General features: G+C 37.1%; 1 long non-coding RNA gene across 2 annotated transcripts; it reads right to left on the reverse strand.

Annotated features, from left to right (window-relative positions):
- Positions 1–400: 400 nt before the first annotated feature.
- Positions 401–20528, reverse strand: LOC105480488 (uncharacterized). Of its 2 annotated transcripts, XR_986478.2 has the most exons (6): positions 20390–20528; positions 20202–20278; positions 10727–10758; positions 6426–6740; positions 4389–4487; positions 401–657 (listed from the first exon to the last, which is right to left on the reverse strand). It is a non-coding gene; the product is annotated as an uncharacterized lncRNA (long non-coding RNA). The 2 variants fall into 2 exon arrangements; XR_986480.2 differs by lacking the exon at positions 10727–10758 and having other exon boundaries at positions 402–657.
- Positions 20529–21213: the final 685 nt, after the last annotated feature.

Consider the following 21213-nt stretch of genomic DNA (forward strand, 5'->3'; position numbering starts at 1 on the left):
AAAGCGTGGACATCTAATTACCTTTGCAATATAGAGAAAAAATACGGGAATATGATTTGTCTGGAATAAAAAAAAATTGGAAATATAATCTACCTCTATTGCAACTGTTATCCATCCATTCATTTGTTAATTCTACAAAGATTTATAGAGCACTAAATATGTGCCAGACACCATCCTAGGTGACAAGACATGTCTGATGCCCTGAGGGCTCACAGTATAGGGGAATGCACATATAAACAAATTATTTCAATGTAGTATGACTGTTATGACAGGTTTGTGACTACTGTTGTAGGAATACTTTTGAGAGGTAACACGCTCAGTTTCATGTGTCATTAAGGTTTATAAAGGAATGTGGAGGGCAGATTCTAGCTTTAAGTGAATCTTTATCCAAGACTCAAACAATATCACTAAAAACTTGTACCTTCCCATATTAGACCCTACTTTGTTGATATTGGTTTTATTATAAGGCAAACTCTTTAAACTCAAGATGGGTTCTAGCAGCTCCTGGGGTTGTATACTTTCTTGTTCACATCCAGATACGAAGAATGTTCACTTTTTCCAATGGTTGAGAGATACGCAGGTAAGCCTCCTGATGACTTATTGCTTTGCCTTAGATTATGAGTCTGTCCTTGAATCAGTCACCATGGCCAGGGAAAGCTGGTAGTAGCAAAAAGGTAGATTAAATAGGAGCAGAGTGTAAATATTAAGTTTCTTCTGCTAAGTGGTTTGGCAATTGGGGGTATTTCTGGGATAACAGAGACTAGATAATATACTGAGAAGGTAACCAATAAATGCCCACTAAAATGTGCTCCATCCTGCTTCAGAGTGATCTTCTGCCTGTCCCTCATATCTAGAGCTAACAACTGAAATAAGTCCAGACTACATAGCATTCATTTAAGACCCTCGGGAAACTGATGCCTTGTATCTTACACTTCCCTTCTTACTGATATCAGTCAAATTGATGTCAGTCTATGGACTTTCCATCTGAAACCAATCCAACCACCAAGTGAGCAGAGGCTTAACTCTGGGTTCACTCATTCATTCATTCATTCAATATTTGTTGGTTGTCTTATTCTGTACCAGCAGTATACTAGTGCTTTTTAATGATGTTTAGCAAGACTTAGTCTGGCACATATTCTAATGCAGGAAAGAAGGTAAATGCAAAATCAGAATAAAATGTTGATGTTAGAGCTACAGATTGCTAAGAAGCATGTAGATAGTGCTTTTGACCTTGTTTGGAGGCATCCAGGAAGCTTCCTAGAGGAAGTGAAATTTGGATGATAAATGTCAGATGAATAGGCCTTAGGTAGGTGAAGAGGTGGGGTGGGCAAACACCATCATAGTTGATTTGTACATGGTGAGTCTATGCTTCTCCGTGTAAACATCTTATCAGATACCACTAATTATTCAGTATCTAGTCTCTCTTTTCACCAAGAGGAATCCAATGTTATTTCAAATTAAAATGTGCTCACTTAAAAATACTTCAAGACTCACTTCAGGTTGTTTTTTTTTTTTTTTTTTCCAAACAAACATAACCCAACCAAACAAAGCCAACATACAAAGAAGAAACAAAACCAGGAAGGCAGTGTTTCTAAAAGGCAGTAGAAAATAGTTTCAGGAAATAACTTCTCCAGGTAAAGAGATTTTCAAAGTCAGTTTTAAAACTAAATAAATATACTTAATTTGAGATGGTGTATTGCTGTGTCACCCAGGCTGGAGTGTAGTGGTGCTTACTGCAACCTGCACCTCCCGGGTTCAAAAGATTCTCCTGCCTCAGCCTCCCGAGTAGCTGCGATTACTGGCTCCCACCACCATGCCTGGCTAAGTTTTGTATTTTTAGTAGAGACAGGGTTTCACCATGTTGGCCAGGCTGGTCTCGAACTCCTGGCCTCAAGTGATCTGCCTGCCTCAGCCTCCCAAAGTGCTGGATTACAGGGGTGAGTCACTATGCCTGGCCAAAAATAGACTTAAAAGTTTTTGTGGCCGGGCGCGGTGGCTCATGCCTGTAATCCCAGCACTTTGGGAGGCTGAAATGGGAAGATCATGAGGTCAGGAGATTGAGACCATCCTCGCTAACACGGTAAAACCCTGACTCTACTAAAAATACACAAAAATTAGCCGGGTGTAGTGGCGGGCGCCTGCAGTCCCAGCTACTCAGGAGGCTGAGGCAGGAGAGTGGCGTGAACCCGGGAGGCGGAGCTTGCAGGGAGCCCAGATCGCGCCACTGCACTCCAGCCTGGGCGACAGCGTGAGACTCCATCTCAAAAAAAAAAAAAAAAAAAAAAAGTTTTTTGTTACAAAATTAGATTAGCAAAAATTGATGTTATTATAATACTTTTTCTCCGTTTTTTCATCTTCTTACTTCTTTGATTTTAATGTTTGTTAAAATTCACATTCCCCTTGAGAGCTTTTGTTTATCTTGACAATTGAAGTCCATTAAAAATGCTCATTTAATGCCCTCAAATATTCAAATAAAAAGAATTTGCACTTCAATGCTTTGAGTCATAAATGTAAATGATTTCTAAAGTCCATTAAAGCCTTACCCTTATGCTTAGTAGGCAGGTCTCCTTTTTACTAATGAGGTTTTAGCAAAGGCATAAAAGGTTAAGTGATTATCTTAGCCAGGGAGAGGCTTTGATAATGAAGGTAGGGACTGTTGCTGTTCTTTTCATGCTAAGCTGGCATTTACCTTAATTCCGTGTTTCTTTGCTTGACAAATAGTACTCCTCAGAGTTTGTTAAAAGATTTCAGAGGGATTCATTCAGTTGGAGGTCTTTGCTTCTTATAATTATTGCAACAGAAACTGGTCCCACATTACTTAATTATTTAAAAAATCATGTATATAATTATAATAGCACTTTATGTTATAGAACTAAGTGCCATTTATGGCCCTGATTGTATTAAAAGGACTATGACTTCTGGTATATGAAGTCCTACTTATTTTACCTGTTTTCCTGGATACTGTGATTCAATTGAGTGTCAAGTTTGGAAATTATTCTACATAATAGTGGGAGAAAAATTTGAAACTATCACCAATCTTGGACGAGAGAGGAGAGGGAAAAATGAGCCATCAGTAGATGGCAGATCACACATTGTGCAATATGACTATAAGGGCAGTCTACTAAGATTATGGATGTTTGAGTGACCAGTTTCCTGAGGAAATCAGTGGTTTAGTATCTTCATGGATACAAGATGCCTCCTGCATTTTTCTATCCTTTAAAGATGGACACGTTGTTCACTAAACACTGAAAACTATAACCTTTAAGAACTAGAAGGTTTATTTGCTGTATCATCCACACACACTCGATCTTCATCTTCCTTTAATTGACTGTTGGTGGAAAGTACAGTAGAGAAATGAGGTTTGCCTGCAACATTCTCCAAGGTCCATCCTCTAGGTTGCTAGGTGTCTAGAGGCAGGTGTGGTAGTGACAATAGCGACAGTGGTGATAGCAGCATTCCAATTCTACTGGGTATCAGATATGGATATCAGATATATCCTTTCATTTAAAATATCAAGTAGTGGCATGGTGGCTTTCTGGTGGGTCAATTGTCATTCTGAATGTACTTCGTGAAGGCCCTGACTAGATCCTGCTAAAGAGTCCTGGCCAAAAATCTATGTTTGATATTTCAGGCTCAACCACAGGCAATGACAAAGGCTTTACCGGGCAAACCCCTCCGAGGAAAGTTGCCCTCCCCAGACTTGGGGCATACCCAAGTGCAATCCAATCTTTAAAGAGAATTGCATTCAGGAACTCAGATCCTCCTAATGGCTCATGTTCTTAAACTTATTTGCATTCCTAACCTAGGTGTCCTCATTCAGAAGTTTCTTTATCTGAGGGCTTCCTGCTGGAGCTTTCTTCGGGTGCTTCTGCTTAAGCTTTCTTATGAGTGGAGTGGGAGGAAAGCTTAAGAAACCGTTCCCTCCTCTGACTCCATACTCTTCTACTCCTAGCTCTCCCCCTCCCACTCCAACCTCCTGCTCCAGGGTTCATAATTCTACTGGAGATTTTTGTTTGGGGCTTCCTCAATAGTGAGCTGACCCCCATGTCTGTCCTCATTCACTGACCCTCCACCAGTGCACCTTTCTGGGGAATTTAGAAGGCCTGGGTGAGTTGGCAGTTTCTTTGGTTTTGGCCTCTTGCTTATACTATTGCAGTAAGTGACTGAAGGCTTGATTGTTACTTCGATCTTTACTGCTGCTTTAATCAACTTCTCCAACAATGGGTAGCTGAGTTCTCTATCCAGCTCAGCTGAGTTTCCGACATTGTTATTCCAGGTCATCCAATGGTTTTGTTTAAAACATCTTATGTAAAATCTCTTCTAGTTTAAAATTCTTAAAGTGGTTTCTTTTTCCTGTGTTGAACAATTGTCCCTGCGGAATTTGTTACCTTTAATTTGAGCTATTTGGTCTTAGTGGTCAAGCAGGTATTGTAGGCTGGAAAGGTCATCCTTGTCATGCCATGACAACGATCTGATCTTTGATAAACCTGACAAAAACAAGCAATGAGGAAAAGATTCCCTATTTAATAAATGGTGTTGGGAAAACTGGGTAGCCATATGCAGAAAACTGAAACTGGACCCCTTCCTTACACCTTATACGAAAATCAAATCAAGATGGATCAAAGACTTAAAGCTAAGACCTGGGACCATAAAAATCCTAGAAGAGGCCGGGCGCGGTGGCTCACGCCTGTAATCCCAGCACTTTGGGAGGCCGAGGCGGGCGGATCACAAGGTCAGGAGATCGAGACCACGGTGAAACCCCGTCTCTACTAAAAATACAAAAAATTAGCCGGGCGCGGTTGTGGGCGCCTGTAGTCCCAGCTACTCGGGAGGCTGAGGCAGGAGAATGGCGTGAACCCGGGAGGCGGAGCTTGCAGTGAGCCGAGATCGCGCCACTGCACTCCAGCCTGGGCTGGGCGACAGAGCGAGACTCCGTCTCAAAAAAAAAAAAAAAAAAAAAAAAAAATCCTAGAAGAAAACCTGGGTAATACCATTCAGGACATAGGCATGGGCAAGGACTTCATATCTAAAACACCAAAAGCAATGGCAACAAAAGCCAAAATCGACAATTGGGATCTAATTAAACTAAAGAGCTTCTGCACAGCAAAAGAAACTACCATCAGAGTGAACAGGCAACCTACAGAATGGGAGAAAATTTTTGCAATCTACTCATCTGACAAAGGGCTAATATCCAGAACCTACAAAGAACTCAAACAAATTTACAAGAAAAAAACAAACAACCCCATCAAAAAGTGGGCACAGGATATGAACAGACATTTCTCAAAAGAGGACATTCATACAGCCAACAGACACATGAAAAAATGCTCATCATCACTGGCCATCAGAGAAATGCAAATCAAAACCACAATGAGACACCATCTCACTCCAGTTAGATGGTGATCATTCAAAAGTCGGGAAACAGCAGATGCTAGAGAGGATGTGGAGAAATAGGAACACTATTACACTGTTGGTGGGAGTGTGAATTAGTTCAACCATTGTGGAAGACAGTGTGGCAATTCCTCAATGATCCAGATCCAGAAATACCATTTGACCCAGCAATCCAATTACTGGGTATATACCCAAAGGATTATAAATCACGCTGCTATAAAGACACATGCACACGTATGTTTATTGTGGCACTATTCACGATAGCAAAGACTTGGAACCAACCCAAATGTCCATCAATGATAGTCTGGATAAAGAAACTGTGGCACATATACACCATGGAATACTATGCAGCCATAAAAAAGGATGAGTTCATGTCCTTTGCAGGGACATGGATGAAGCTGGAAACCATCATTCTCAGCAAACTATCACAAAAACAGAAAACCAAACACCACATGTTCTCATTCCTAAGTGGGAGTTGAACAATGAGAACACATGGACACAGGGAGGGGAACATCACATACTGGGGCCTACTGGGAGATGGGGAGTTAGGTGAGGGATAGCATTAGGAGAAATACTTAATGTAGGTGACGGGTTGATGGGTGCAGCAAACCACCATGGCACGTGTATACCTATGTAACAAACCTGCACATTCTGCACATGTACCCCAGAGCTTAAAGTTTAATAAAAAACAATTTAACTGCTCAATGGGTAAGAGAAACATCATGTAGTATTCCTATTCATTGATAAATGAATAGTATAGAGCAGTATTTCCCATGCTGTGAGACCTATACCACTAGGAGCATTTGGGTTGATTTTAGGTGGAATGCAAAGTAATTTTCCTTTCATTAGTTATGTTTTAATTTGAAAATGTTTTCAGAAATGTAACTATTAAAAAAGTGAATGAATTTTGAGAAAAATATTAAGTAAATCATAACAGAGAAGAAATATTGGTATGGCAAAATCTTGATGGTGGTCCAATACAATTGTTGATATACAATAGACAATAACTGTTAATATTTAGACACCCTAGAGCTTACCTCAGGTTGAGATCTATGTTCTTCCTATCTTCTGCTGCCCCTTCTACAAAATGACATGTTGATAGGAGAGCAAGGTGACAGGAAGGTGTGTCAGTGAGAGAGAGAAGCAAATATATAATTGGCACCAAACAGTATGCAGCAGAGGTCCCAGGGCAATGACATGCTCAGGCTCACGAGTTGGGTCTTGCATCAGAAAGTGAAAGGAATATCATATTCTCTACTTTCTTGATAATTAATCAAAATAAATTTGTCATTTGATTCCTTCTTGTCCTGTGGCAACTATTGTGCTATTTACGTGAAGAAAATAAATGAGTCCTAGATTTTAAAAAAATAAACAAACATAATGCAAACAGAAAAAGGACATTAGCTAAATATTAAGGAAATATGAATAAAATGCTGACTTTAGCTAATAAAATATATGACTATTGATTCACTAATAGTTAAAAAAGGACAATGTATAATGAAAAAGCTGACTCCATATGTTGATGGTTTGACTGATGATGACTTTTAAGCATTACTTACCCATCTTCCCCTTCTGCCCCCAATCTGGGCAAGTTAATAATAAAGCTTGGGTGTTCCTCTCTTTAGTACTACTGGTAGATTCAAATCACATAAGCTCCCATCCCTAGGCAGGAATGCTCACCTTGGCCCAACACTTTAACCATAATAAAAATTCTAAGAATGGGTGGGTAATGTCACCAACATGGTGGAATAGGAAACTTCTGACTTTCCCTGATGCTGGGAAAGAAATCTCAACACCCAGGTTCTTTGTGTAGAGAGGAAGACCTGGACCTCACGTAAAGGACCCACACCTTAAATTTCCCCAAGGTATGGTGATTGATTCACAAACTTTAGAAATGCAGGGGATTAGACATGTCCATGCCTCTCTAGACAGTAGGAAAAAAAGTGGAAGTTTATACATGTGCATAAGCACTGCTAAGGACTTTATCCTCTTGGGAACACTAAAGAGAAGGAGCTTTAAAAAGCCCACAGCTCTCTGTTTCCCCCCAAGTCCACTTGAGAGGGATTTACAAAACACCTTTCCAGTAGCTGGCTGGCGGCCTGGATTCTAACTAACTTGCATCCATGGAGGAGTTAAAGAGACAGTCAATTATTAATCCTCCTCTAGTTTGGGAAGAGTCTGCACTCACATCAAGGGTCTCAAATCCTACAACATTCACCTAAGGAATAGTATTTGAAATCTCTTAGCTCTGGGTGCCAAGGGACCAGTGTACACATGTCATTGTCCACCAGAGGGAAAAAAAGGGATTTAAAAAAATTTTTCTCTTATACAAGTCCAGTCTTGGAGAGATATAGGTGTATTATTTAAAGCACAGAAACCAACACAGAGAATCAAGGAACATGAAGAAACAAGAGAATATATTCCAAAGAAAAGAGCAAGATAAGTCTCCAGAAATCAACTCAAATAGAGTAGAGTATGCAGTTTACCTGACAGGGAATTCAAAATAATGGTATAAAGATGTTCACAGTGGTCAAGACAACAAGGCAAGATGTCGATAACTTCGAAAAAGAGATAGAAAGCATAAAGGAAATACCAAATGAAAATAATCTATTTGAAGGATGCTATAACCGAACTAAAAATTTTAATAGAAGGGTTTAACATCAGACTTTATGAAGCAGAAGAAAGGATCACTGAAAATAAACCAATATGAGGAACAAAAGAAATTAAAAAGAGTGAAGATAGCTTAAGAGACCTATGGAATATCATCAAGTGGAACAGCTTATACATTATTGGCATGGAAATAAAAGAAGAATGAGCAAAGAACAGAAAACACATTCAAAGAAATAATTGCAGAAAACTTCTCACATCTGGGAAATGAATTCTGGGAAAGGAATTAGAAAGCCAGATCCATCAAGCCCATAAGATATCAAGAAGATGAATTCAAAGAGACTAACACCATAACAGATCATAGTCAAATTTTCAAAAGTTAAAAACAAAGAGACAGCATTGAAAGCAGCAAGGGCAAAGTGAATTGTTCCATATAGAGTAACTGCCATAAGCTATCAACCAATTTACCACAAAAAACCTTGCAAGTCAAAGGGAGTGGGATGATAAATTCAAAATTCCGAAATAAAAAGATTGTCAACCAAGAATACTATACCAAGAAATCCTGCCTTTCAAAAATTAAGGGTTAAGAAAAAGTATCAAATAAAAGCTGAGAGAATCTATTACCACTAGACCTGGATTACAAAAAATGCTGAAGTTTTTCAAGCTGAAGGAAGAGGATGAAAATTGATAACATAGAAATCATATAAAATACAAAATGCATGGTAAAATTAAGAAAGTACATTATCAAATTCAAAGCACTCTGATACTGTAATGGTGGTGAGAAAATCAATTATTAGTATATTTCTAGTATAAAGATCAATAGGTAAAACTATTTAAAACAACTAAAGTGACAATAATTTACTAATAGTATGAAAAGATGTAAAGTGTGACATCTAAAACATAAAATATGGGAGGAGATGGAATAAAAGAGGAGTTTGTATATGCAATCAAAATTAAGCTCTTACCAGTTTAAATTAACTTGTTATAAGATTTTTTATGTAAGCCTCACGGTGAACACAAAGCAAAAACTAACAGTAGACACACAAAAGTAAATGAAAAGGACCAAAACCTACCTGTACAGAAAACTATCAAATCACAAAGAATGCAAAAGAGGAAGAAGTGAACAAAGGATTACAGAAAACAACTAGGACAAACAATTAACAAAATTGCAGAAGTAAGTCTATACCTATTAAAAACAGCCTTGAGTATAAATAAATTAAGTTCTCCAAATACAAGATATAAAGTGGTAGAATAGATTAAAAAACAAGACCTAATTATATGCTACCTGTAGCAGACTCACTTCACCTATAAGGACAAACACAGACAAATTATGAAGGGGAGGGAAAAAAATATTTCATGCAATTGAAAACCAAGAACTAGGTAGAATAGCTATATTTGTATCAGATAAAATAGACTTTAAGTCAAAAGCTTTATAAAGCGATGTCATTATGTAATGATAAAATTGTCAATTCAGCAAGAGGATATAATAATTGTAAACATATATGCACCAATACTGGAACAACAAGTATATAAAGCATGTATTATTAGATATAAAGGGAAAGGTAGACTGTAATCCAATTATAGTAGGGGACTTCTTCATTCCACTTTCAAAAATGGGAAAATACTTTAGATATATAATCAACAAAGAAACATCAGAGTTAGACTATATTCTAAGCCAAATGGTCCTCTGATATTTGCAAAACATTTGATCTAACAGCCACAGAATACACATTCTTCCCATTGGCACATGCAACATCCTCAAAGGTAACCGTATGTTATGGCACAAAGTAAGTCATAGCAAAGTTTTAAAAATTAAAATAATATCAAATTTCTGACCACAATGAGCTAAAATTAGAAATCAACAATTAGAAGAACTTTGTGAACTCTGTGAATACATGGAAAGCAAACAACATGCTACTAAATGATCAATGGCTCAATGAAGAAATTAAGATGAAAATTTTAAAAAATTTTAAAACAAATATAAGTGAATACAAAACATACCAAATCCTATGGTATACAGCAAAAGCAGGGAATTATGTAACAAAAATACCTACATAAAAAAGTAGTGATATTTCAAATAAGCAACCTAATGATGCACCTCAATGAACTAGAAAAACATAAAACTAACCCCAAATTAGTGGAAGGAAAGAAATAATAAAGATCAGAGCAGAAATAAATAAAATTGAGACAAAAATACAAAACATCAATAAAACCAAGAGTTTGTGTTTTGAAAAAATAAATAAAATCGACAAATCTTTAGCTAGACTAACAAATTAGCTAGACTAATTTTTCTTAAACTATTCAAGGAAATTGAAGGAGAGAATTCTTCCACATTAATTCTACAAGGCCATCATTACCCTGATAACAAAACCAGATAAGTCATAACAAAAAAAGAAAACTGCAGGTCACTATCCCTGATGAATGAAGACACAAAAATCCTCGACAAAACACTAGCAAACAGAATCCAACAGCACATTAAAAATATTATATACAATGATCAAATACAATTTGTCCCAGGGATGTATGGATGATTTAATGTAAATCAATAAATGTGACAAATCACATCAACAGAATGAAGGACAAAACCCAAATAATCAATAATGCAGAAAAGGCATTTGATAAAATCCAACCTCTCTTCATGATGAAAACTCTCAGTGAATTAGATATAAAAGAAACATACCTCAAAACAAGAAGGCCAAATACGAAATACCTACAACTAACATCAGCCTACCTGGAGAAAGTTGAAAGCCTCTTCTCTAAGAGCTGGAGAAAAACAAGAGAGGAGAAAACAAAACTTTTACTACTTTTATTCAACATAGTACTAGAAGTCCTAGCCAGAGCTATTAGGCAAGAGAAAGAAACAAAGGATATCTAAATTGGAAAGAAGAAAATCAAATTGTCACTATTTGCAGATGACATGCTCTTATATTTAGAAAAAACATAAAGACTTCACCCCCGTCCCCCGCCCACACACACTGTTAGAACTAATAAATGAATTAAATAAAGTTACAGGATACAAAATCAACATACAACAATTAGTAATGTTTCTTTTTTTTTTTAATTTTTTTTTTTAACAATTAGTAATGTTTCTATACCTCAATAGCAAACAAGTCTGAAAAAGAATTCAAGAAAACAATCATACGCTGATTTTGTATCCTCAAAGTTTGCTGAAGTTGTTTATCAGATCTTGGAGCCTTTGGGCAGAGACTATGGGGTTTTCTAGGTATAGAACCATATCTTCTGGAAATAGAGATAGTCTGACTTTCTCTCTTCCTATTTAGAAGCCCTTTCTTTCTCTTGCCTGATTGCTCTGGGTAAGATTTCTAGAGCTATGTTGGAATTAGATCTAGGAGAGGCGACAGTGGTCAGCTTTGTCTTTTTTCAGTTCTCAAGGGGAATGCTTCCAGGTTTTGCTCATTTAGTATGATGTTACTTGTATCATAAATGGCTGTTATTATTGTGAGGAGATATGTTCCTTCAATGCCTAGTTTGTTGAGAGTTTTTAGCATAAAAAATATTGAATTTTATTGCCAGTCTTTTCTGCATCTATTGAGATGATCATGTAGTTTTGTTTTTAGCTGTATTTATGTGGCAAATCACATTTGTTGATTGGTATATGTTGAACCACCTTGCATCTCAGGAATGAAGCCTACTTCATCATGGTGGACTAGCTTTTCAATATGCTGCTTGATTTGGTTTGCTAGGATTTTTTTTTTTTTGAGGATTTTTGCATGTATGTTTATTAGAGATGTTGGCATGAAGTTTCTTTTTTTGTTATTGTTGTCTCTCTGCCAGGTTTTGGTATCAGAATGATGCTGGCCTCACAGAATGAGTTAGGGAGGAGTCCCTCTTCCTTAGTTTTTTTGAATAGTTTTAGAAGGATTGGTACCAGCTCTTCTTCGTATGTCTGGCAGAATCTGACTGTGAATCTGTTTGATCCAGGGCTTTTTCTGGTAGATAGGCTTCTTATAACTGATTAAATTTCATAATTCATTACTGATCTGTTCAGGGTTTAAATATCTTCCTGATTCAATCTTGGGAGGTGGTATGTTTCCAGGATTTTATCCATTTTTTTGTCGATCTTCTAGCCTATATGCATTGATGTGTTTGTAATAGTCTCCAATGGCTTTTTGTATTTCTATGGTGTTGGTGGTGATGTCCCCTTTGTAATTTTTGATCATGTTTATCTAAATGTTCTTTTTGTTCTTGATTAATCTAGCTAGTGGCCTATCAATGTTATTTATGGTTTTGAAGAACCATTTTTTTATTTTATTGATCTTCTCTATGGTTTTGCACATCAATTTTGTTTATTTCAGCTCTAATTTTGTTTTTATTTTCTTCTGCTAGTTTCAGAATTGGGTTGCTCTTGTTTTCCTAGTTCCTCTAGGTATGATGTTATGTTGTGAATTTGAGATCTTTCTAACATTTTTATGTGGGAGTTTAGTGGTATAAGCTTTCCTATAACACTGCTTTAGCTGTGTCCCAGAGATTCTGATATATTCTATCTCTGTTTTCTTTAGTTTCAAAGAATTTCTTGATTCCTGTCTTATTGTTTACCCAAAAGTCATTCAGGAGCAGATTATTTAATTTGCATTTAATTGTATAGTTTTGAGGGATCTTCTTGGTATTCAATTATATTTTTATTGTGTTGCATTCTGAGAGTGCGGTTGCTATGATTCTAGTATTTTTAAAAAAATTATTGAGAATTGCTTTACGACTGAGCATGTGCTTGATTTTACAGTATGTGCCAAGTGCAAATGAAAAGAATGTATACTAAGTTGTCTAGGGGAGTGTTCTGTATATGGCTGTTAGGTCCATTTGGTCAGGTCTCAAGTTTAGGTCCCAAAAATATTTTATAGTTTTCTGCCTCGACAGTCTGTCTAGTACTGTCAGTAGGGCATTGAAGTCTCCTATTATTTCGTGGTTTGTAAACTTTCTTCATTTGTCTCTAAGAACTTGTTTTATAGATTTTGGTGCTCCAGTGTTCTGTGCAAATATATTTAGGATCATAAAGTCTTCTTGTTGAGTTGAACCCTTTATCATTATGTAATGCCATTCTTTGTCCTTTTTGATGACCATTGGTTTAAAGTCAGTTTTGTCCGAAATTAGAATAGCGACCCCTGCTTTCTTTTTTCTTTTCTATTTGTTTGATAGAGCTTTCTCCATCCCTTTACTTTGAGTCTATGGGTGTTATTGCATGTGAGATTGGTCTCTTGAAGACATTGTACAGTTAAGTCTTGCTTCTTTTTCCAGCCTGCCTCTATGTGTCTTTTAAGTGGGATGTTTAGCCCATTTATGTTCAAGGTTAATATGTACATGTGCAGATTTGATCCTGTCATTATGTTGTTAGCTAATTGTTATGTAGACTTGATTGTGTAGTTGCTTTGCAGTGTCAATGATCTCTGTACTTCTGTATGTTTTGTAGTGGCTGGTAATGTTTTTTGTTTCCATGTTTAGCACTGCTTTAGGACCTCTTGTAAGGGATATTTGGAGATAACAAATTTCCTTAGCATTTGCTTGTCTGAAAAAAAATTATTTCTCCTTTTACTTATGAAACTTAGTTTGGCTGGATATAAAATTCTTGGTTATAATTTCTTTTTTTAAAGATCCTGAATCCTGCATATCATTCTCTTCTAGTTTGTAGGGTTTCTGCTGAAAGGTCCACTGTTAGCCCAATGAAGTTCTCTTTGTAGATGACCTGCCCCTTTTCTCTAGCTGCCTTTAATATATTTCTTTCTACTCTCTACTTCTATGGGACCTGGACCCTGGAGAATCTGATAACTGTTTGTCTTGGGGATGGTCATCTTGTATAATACCTTGCAGAAGTTCTCTGAATTTCCTAAATTTGAATTTTGATTTTTCTAGTGATGTTGAGAAAATGTTCGTAAACATTATCCTCAAATATGCTTTTCATGTTGCTTGCTCTCTCTCTGTCTCTTTCAGGGACACAAATGAATGGCAGGTTTGGTCTCTTTACATAATCCCTTATTTCTTAAAGGTTTTCTTCATTCTTTTCTACTCTTTTTTCTTCATTTTTGTCTGAGTTGATTTGAGTAACTGGTCTTTGAGCTCTGAAACTCTTTCCTCAGCTTTGTCTATTCTGCTGTTAATATTTTCAATTACCTTATTTCAGCTCTTGAATCATTTTCTTGGGTTCCCTAGATTCCTTAAATCGGGTTTCAACTTTCTCCTGAATCTTGATGAACTTCATTACCATTGAGATTTTGAATTCTTGTCTGTCTTTTTAGCCATTTTTGTTTGGCTAGAAACCATTGTTGGGGAGCCACTGTGGTCATAAGGAGTAAGGAGACACTCTGGGTTTTTGAATTGCCAAAGTTCTTGTGCTTTTTCTTTCTTATCTGGTGATGTGCCCTTAACTGTGGTGTAATTTGAATATAGTCAATTTGCTTCATTTCTGGATATTTTCAGAACACTAAGGCTTTGTGCAGGATCTTTATTTGTGGCTACTGCAGCACTACTCACAATAGCCAAGATATGGAAACAATGTAACTATCCATCGATAGGTAAATGAATTTTTAAAATCTAGTACATATACATAATGAAATATTATTTGGCTATAAAAAGAATGAAATTCTGTCATTTGCAATGAGCCTGGAGGACATTATGTTAATTGAAATAGGCCAGCACAGAAGATAAGTATCCCATGTTGTCACTCATATGTTAGAGCTAAAAAAGTAGATCCCAGAGAAGTAGAGAGTAGAATAGTGGTCACCAGAGGCTGGGAAGGGTAGGAGGAAAGGATGGGAAGAAGTTGGTTAATGGGTACAAAATTATAGTTAGATAAGTTATAATGTTCTGTAGCATAGGAGGGTGACTATAGTTAACCATAATTTATTGTATATTTTAATATAGCTAGAAGAGAGGATTTTGAATGTTCTGAGCACAAAGACATGATAAATATTTGAGGTGATGGTTATGCCAATTGCTCTTATTTGATTATTACACACTGTAGACATGTATTGAAATGTCAGATGTATCCCATATACATATGCAATTATTATGTATCAGTTTAAAAAATCTCAAGCCTGTCTCCTTTTCTGGCTATTTAAGCCATTTGAAACTATTTTGGGAAGGCTCCCTTGCTCTTTGAAAAAACACCTCATTATAGAAAATATTTTCATAACCTCTTGGGGGGCGATGTGTGTGTGTGTGCATGCATGTGTGACATCATTGGTCTTGACATCCAAATCAAATTTTGGGCAGGGATTCATCCTGTTTCTATAGGGTGGCAATTAACACCATCCTAATGTAAGATGTTAACATTAGGGAAAACTGGGTGGTGGGTATTCAGGAATTCTCTTTCTTTGCAATTTTTCTGTAAATCTAAAACTGCTCTAAAAGTTTATTTTTAAAAAGTCATTGCATGATAGTTCAAGATGACACAGGTATAAAATAACTCTGTCTTTGGGGTCCATGACGACTTCTAGGTGAGTCTGTTTCTTGAAGAAACCATGTAGTTTTGCCAGAAAACTGTTTGCCTAGGCATAAGTAAGATTAAGTTTAAGCCAAATTTCACTGTAGAGTAAATTGGGTTTCCTGGTGATTTACTTTCATTAGACAATTTTATTTTAGCAAAGCAGATAATAGATTTGTATTTTTTTCCTGAATCAGTCATGGAGATGGCAATTTTAGAGAAATGGTTACCCCTTGCATAGCCATTGCACTTTGATCTGAAATAGTAATAACCTTATGATTATTGCTCCAAAATGTCTAAAACATAACTCATAAAACACACTTGATTTGTGCTGGCTTTATAAAGGGCATGTGTAGTTCAGAGCAGAAGTCTAATTATTAGACTGAATAAATTGCTTTCATGACACATTACTTATATTTCTAATAGTACCTATGTATTTGCAGCTTGTATAATAATAAGGTAATCTTACACACTAATACCCGGAGAAGTACTAAGCCCCTTCTCGGCATTATCCCCTTTAATCCTCACAGTACATCAGAGAGGGGTACACTGGTTTTTAAATGAGAAAACTAAAGCCTAGTAGAGGCTAAGGAACTTGCTTAAGGTCTCTCAGATCATAAGCCACAAAGCTGGATTCAATTCTAGATCTGTATGACTGTAGACCCTGAGCTTTCCCCAGTAGAGTATAGCACTTGTTATTTACACACCAATGCCCCTCAACTAGGCTTGAATTCCTTAGGAGTGAGAACTGTGTTTTATTCATTTTTGGATCCCCAGATGTAATTTAGACCCACACCTGAAAAAATCTACACTATATTTATTCTTCCTTTTCCTTTAATACATAAGTTTGGTTACTCAATCACATATAAGAATAATCCTCTTAATTGTTTTTAGCTGCTCAAGTAATCATAATTATTATGGGGAATTAATATAGACAGAATACTTTGCTTACAGAATTATATAGAAGAAAAAACTCATTCTTGATGGTATATGCTACTGAAATTCAGTTGTGTTGTTGCCCTAAATTATAGCTTAGCAATCACTTTTTCCTCTGCTGGGAAAGCCATTCTTGACCTGCTTCCAAAAACTCTGGTAGAGGACAGCATACAAGAGCTCTTGTGGGAGAGCATGCAACATTATTATTGTTTGTCTCTGGATTCTGGATTATGATCTTGCTACCTAAAATATAAGCCCCTTAAAATTGCTGTTAGATACCAGATAGCTCTCCATTATGAAGCAGTGTAGTATGTAATAATGATTTTATAAGTTAAAATATTTCTATATCAAGAGCCATCAGGTTAACATAACGAGAACTATATGTCAGGTTCTGTGGAATTGTTTGTACTCTATCCTGATAAAATGAATCTGGCATGAAGTACTATTCTTTCTTTATCTGAATAAGTGCTTTATCATCACAGGTATGATGTGGATTAGATCTTGCTCTCTTAACATAATCAAAAGAAGACACTTCCTTTGTTGCAGCTAGTAATGTTCTAAGTGATGTGCTGCTTTAGATTTGTGGAGGCCTTTCAAACAAATCCAGGTCATGTTCTTTTGTTTGTGGGTTCTCTCTCTGGCTTTGCATAGGGTGGAAAGTCATTGCAATTCTTTCATCAAATTGAATTAAATTGCTTAAGTCTTTGTAACCTGTATGAACTCAGATATCCTTGTGCAATTACAGTGTTCAATATTCAGGACTCACAATAAGGAAAGTACCTGGTTTGAACGGGAGCTAGGTCATGAGGGAGCAGTGCAGGCATGAAGCTAAAAGCCCCCATTTCTAGTCTTTGTTCTGCTGCTAGCTCACTCTGTGACCCTGGTCAAGGCCTTTTACTTCTTGGAGAACTGGATTCCTCTTATGTAAAGTGGGGAAGGTGGTGCAGGTGATCTCTGAACATATTTTATAGCTTTAGAATTGCATTGTAGGAGTGAAGTTCTTCTCATATGGTCTGCAAGAACTTTATACTCTGATTTCATTAATAATAAGTCTGAATTTCTGTAGTTCTGAGTTCTGGAGGTAACACAATTGTCTGAAAATAATTTATGTCCTTAGATTTCAATTTGGGGAGATTTATATTAGGAAAAAATGTTTAATTTGGTCTTGTTTACAATTTTCATGGAAGTATATAAATAATAAAAGGAAATCAATAGCAAAAAGGTATGTGAATCTATTAGGTTCAACTCCTTCCCCCCAAAAATTTTTGGCTCAATGAAGAGTCTACCTATTTACTTAGTTGATTTTCTGCCGCTGAAAAACATTTTAAGGCTGTTGCTCAACTACTGCTTCCACAAGTGCCTGTTTTGGAGGTGTATCTTGGGTTCTTTATTCCTTGACTTGAAGAAATAGATTTACCTGATGAAAGGGCGTCATAGAAAGCACCAGACCGTGACATGGGTGTGGGAGTATCATAGAGGTAAGGGTAAGGGGAGTTGGATAAATGAGTGATTAGAAAGGATTTTGGAGGTGCTGATGGGATTTGAAAGTGAGCTTTTATTCAAGATAGGGGAATAGTAAATCAAATTTTTATCTTTGACTATGTCCTTGGGTAGGCAATAGTCTGGACAGGTACAGCTAACTCTCAGCCTGAGGAATTCCAGAGCATTCTGGCATTTCTGCCCAACTAAACACAAGTAGTGTTACTGTCAATGATAAAGAAATAAAAGAGTTCTCCTCCTTCTTCCGAGACTTAGAACACGCTTTAATGCTATGGAAAGCTGGGAAACTGAACACAGGTGTAAATGTTAAAATTATAATGGCTGACATTTATCAAGAATTTTCTGAGCTCTTGGAACTGTGCTAAATTCCTTTTGTGTATTATCTCATTTCATTTATGTATTCATTCATATTTATTCAATATTTATTCAACAGCTACATGCCAGACACACTTTTGATACTTAGAACATAGGAATGAACAAAATATAAGAAATCCCTTTTTTTCATGGACTTTATACACAAGTCAAGTACCCATTAATATAAGGGTGAAGAGGGACATACAATAAATATATTTCTAAGTTATATAATACATAAAGTGATGGAAAGTACTTGAAGAAATTAGAATTCGAAAGTTAGGAAATATTGCATATGTCAATATATACAAATAATTTTAAATATGGTGGCTAGGGAAGTCCTGATTGAGAAGTTGACATTGGAATCAAAGGCTGAAGGAGATAAGGAAGCAAGCCAAGCAAACATCTGGGGGAAGAGACTTCCAGGCAAAGGGAAAAGCAACTGCAAAGATCCAAAGGAAGAACTGTGCTGTATGGTTAAGAAATAGTGGGGAGACCAGTGTGGCTGCAGCAGCAAGGGTATTAGGATAGTATCATAGGAAATAAGGTCATAGAAGAAGGGGTCAGATAATGATGCGGTTTTGGGGGAGATGATGAACAGATTTTGAAGGTATTTCTGTTTGAAGAGGGTTTTGAACAGAGAAATGTCATGATCTGGCTTAAGTCTTCACAGTAATGCAATGAATGCTGTGCTGATAATAGATTGTTTGGATACATAGGTGGAAGCTCAGAGATCAGTTAGGAAATTATTGCAAGAATCCAGATGAGAGTGTCAGGGTGGTTGCAATGAGGTTGTAAAACGTGGCCAGGTTCATATCTTTAAAGGTAGAAACTACAAGATTTGCTGACATTTTGGATATTTGATATGAGAAATAACAACGTGTTAGGGATGATTTCAAGGCGTCTGGCACAAGAAACCACAAGGCTTTTGTCTTGAGGACAGGTAAAATGGAATTTTAGTATACTGAGATGAGGAAGTCAGTAGATGGAGCGGTTTAGGAAAGAGGGGAAATCAGGAGTTTGGTTTTGTATATTTCAAATTTGAAATGTTTATAATGTATCTAATTAGAGATTTCCAGTAGGCAGTTCTATATGCAAATTATTTAATCCTTTCAACAACCATAGGAGGTATGTTTTATAATTATTCTGATCACAGAGGGGGCATGTAATTAATATCTTGATTACAGATGTTCTAGGGCACATAGATAGCAAGCGGCTGAGTAGCCATTTGAATTCAGGCACCCTGAGTCCAGAGCCATGTTACTCAGCCTGTAGATTTGCTGTCTCTCTCAGCCATCTTAATCAAACTCCCAACATGCTTTTTTGTAGAAATTGACAAGATGATTCATAAACTTATATGGAAATGCAAAGGTCTTAGATTAGCAAAAACAATTTTGAAAAAGAATAAAGTTAGACGAATCTTACCACCTAATAGTACAATAAAAGCCATAGTAGACAACATGATATTTGTGTAAGGAGAAACAGCAACAACGTTTTTTGAAAGCCTATAAATAGAGACACATACGCAATCAATTGATTTTTAACAAGTTTCAAGGTAATTCAATAGCAAAAGCTTTGTATTTTTAATAAATAGTGCTGAAACAACTGGACATCCATATGCAAAACCCCTCACAATCTCTATTTTATGCCATATAAAAATTAATTTGAAATATATTACAAACCTAAACATAGGAGTGGAAACAACAAAAATTCCAGAAGAAAACAGGAGACTATCTTTGTGAACTTTGGGTAGCCATAATTTTTGACAGAACATAAAAGCACTAAATATTAGAAATATAATTTAGGCTTTTCTACTAAAATTCAAATCACCTGCTCATCAAAAGGAACTGTTAAGAAAATAAAAAGAGGAAAAAATGGCAAACAGGAGGCAGGGTTAACTTGCAGCTCCCACTTGGACAGACAGAGCAGCGTGTGGAGACTCACGCTGTGAACTTTGGCTTCAAAAACTACTGCAGCAACATACCAGGAAAGCTGAGAGGATCCACAGGCCCTTCAAAGGAAGCGGATTGCTGCTGTAGACCCCTGGAGACAGCCAAAACACTGTGAGTATAAAAAGGGTGAAAGCATGAAACGGGAGTCGTCCGCCCTGGAATACACACCCTCACTGGGGACCCTCAAAGTCCAGATCACAGGAGTATAATGTGACCTTACCTGGAGTTGAGAGAAACTTAAAGAGCCAAGCAAAATACAGAGGTAGAAGAAGCAGCGGGAAGAGTCCTGCGGGCACTCTTGGTCCCCATGGAAGTTATTTCCAACTTTGTCTCACAGGGGTCCTTGGGGAGGACTGACAGAGAAACTGGGAAAAAAACACAGGGAGAAGAAAACTTCTAGCCGTATTTTGTTACAATGTTGACAGAACGTGAAGTTTCCTGGACAGAACCTGGGGGAGGGGTGGATAGCCAGTGCAGGCACAGCACAGAAGTTGCAGCAGACACAGGGAGGCACGAAACTTGAAAGCCCTGCTTGCTTTCTCAGCCAGGAGACTGGTAACCTGGGCCAGATTCTCAGTCCTGCACGCCTACTGCCTGGAGATAAACTCAGTGCTGTTGGGTGGGGCAGTAGGAATGAGACTAGCCTTTTGAGCTGCATGGGAGCGGGGTGAGGCCTGTAACTGCTGGCTTTTCCCCACTTCCCTGGAGACCTGTATGACAGCAGATGCAGTCATAATTCCCCTGTGAACATAACTCCATTGTTCTGAGAACCACACCTCTATCCTGCACAGCAGCCTCAGCAAGCCCGACCCAAAGAGAGTCTGAGTTCAGACATGCCTAACCCTGCACCCACCATAGGCACATAGACCAATGGAACAGAATAGAGAACCCAGAAATAAAGCCAAATACTTACAGCCAACTGATCTTTGACCAAACAAACAAAACAAACAAAAACATAACGTGGGGAAAGGACACCCTATTCAACAAACGGTGCTGGGATAATTGGCAAGCCCCATGTAAAAGAATGAAGCTGGATCCTAATCT

Source organism: Macaca nemestrina, chromosome 9 (genome assembly GCF_043159975.1).
Source record: "Macaca nemestrina isolate mMacNem1 chromosome 9, mMacNem.hap1, whole genome shotgun sequence".
Taxonomy (NCBI): domain Eukaryota; kingdom Metazoa; phylum Chordata; class Mammalia; order Primates; family Cercopithecidae; genus Macaca; species Macaca nemestrina.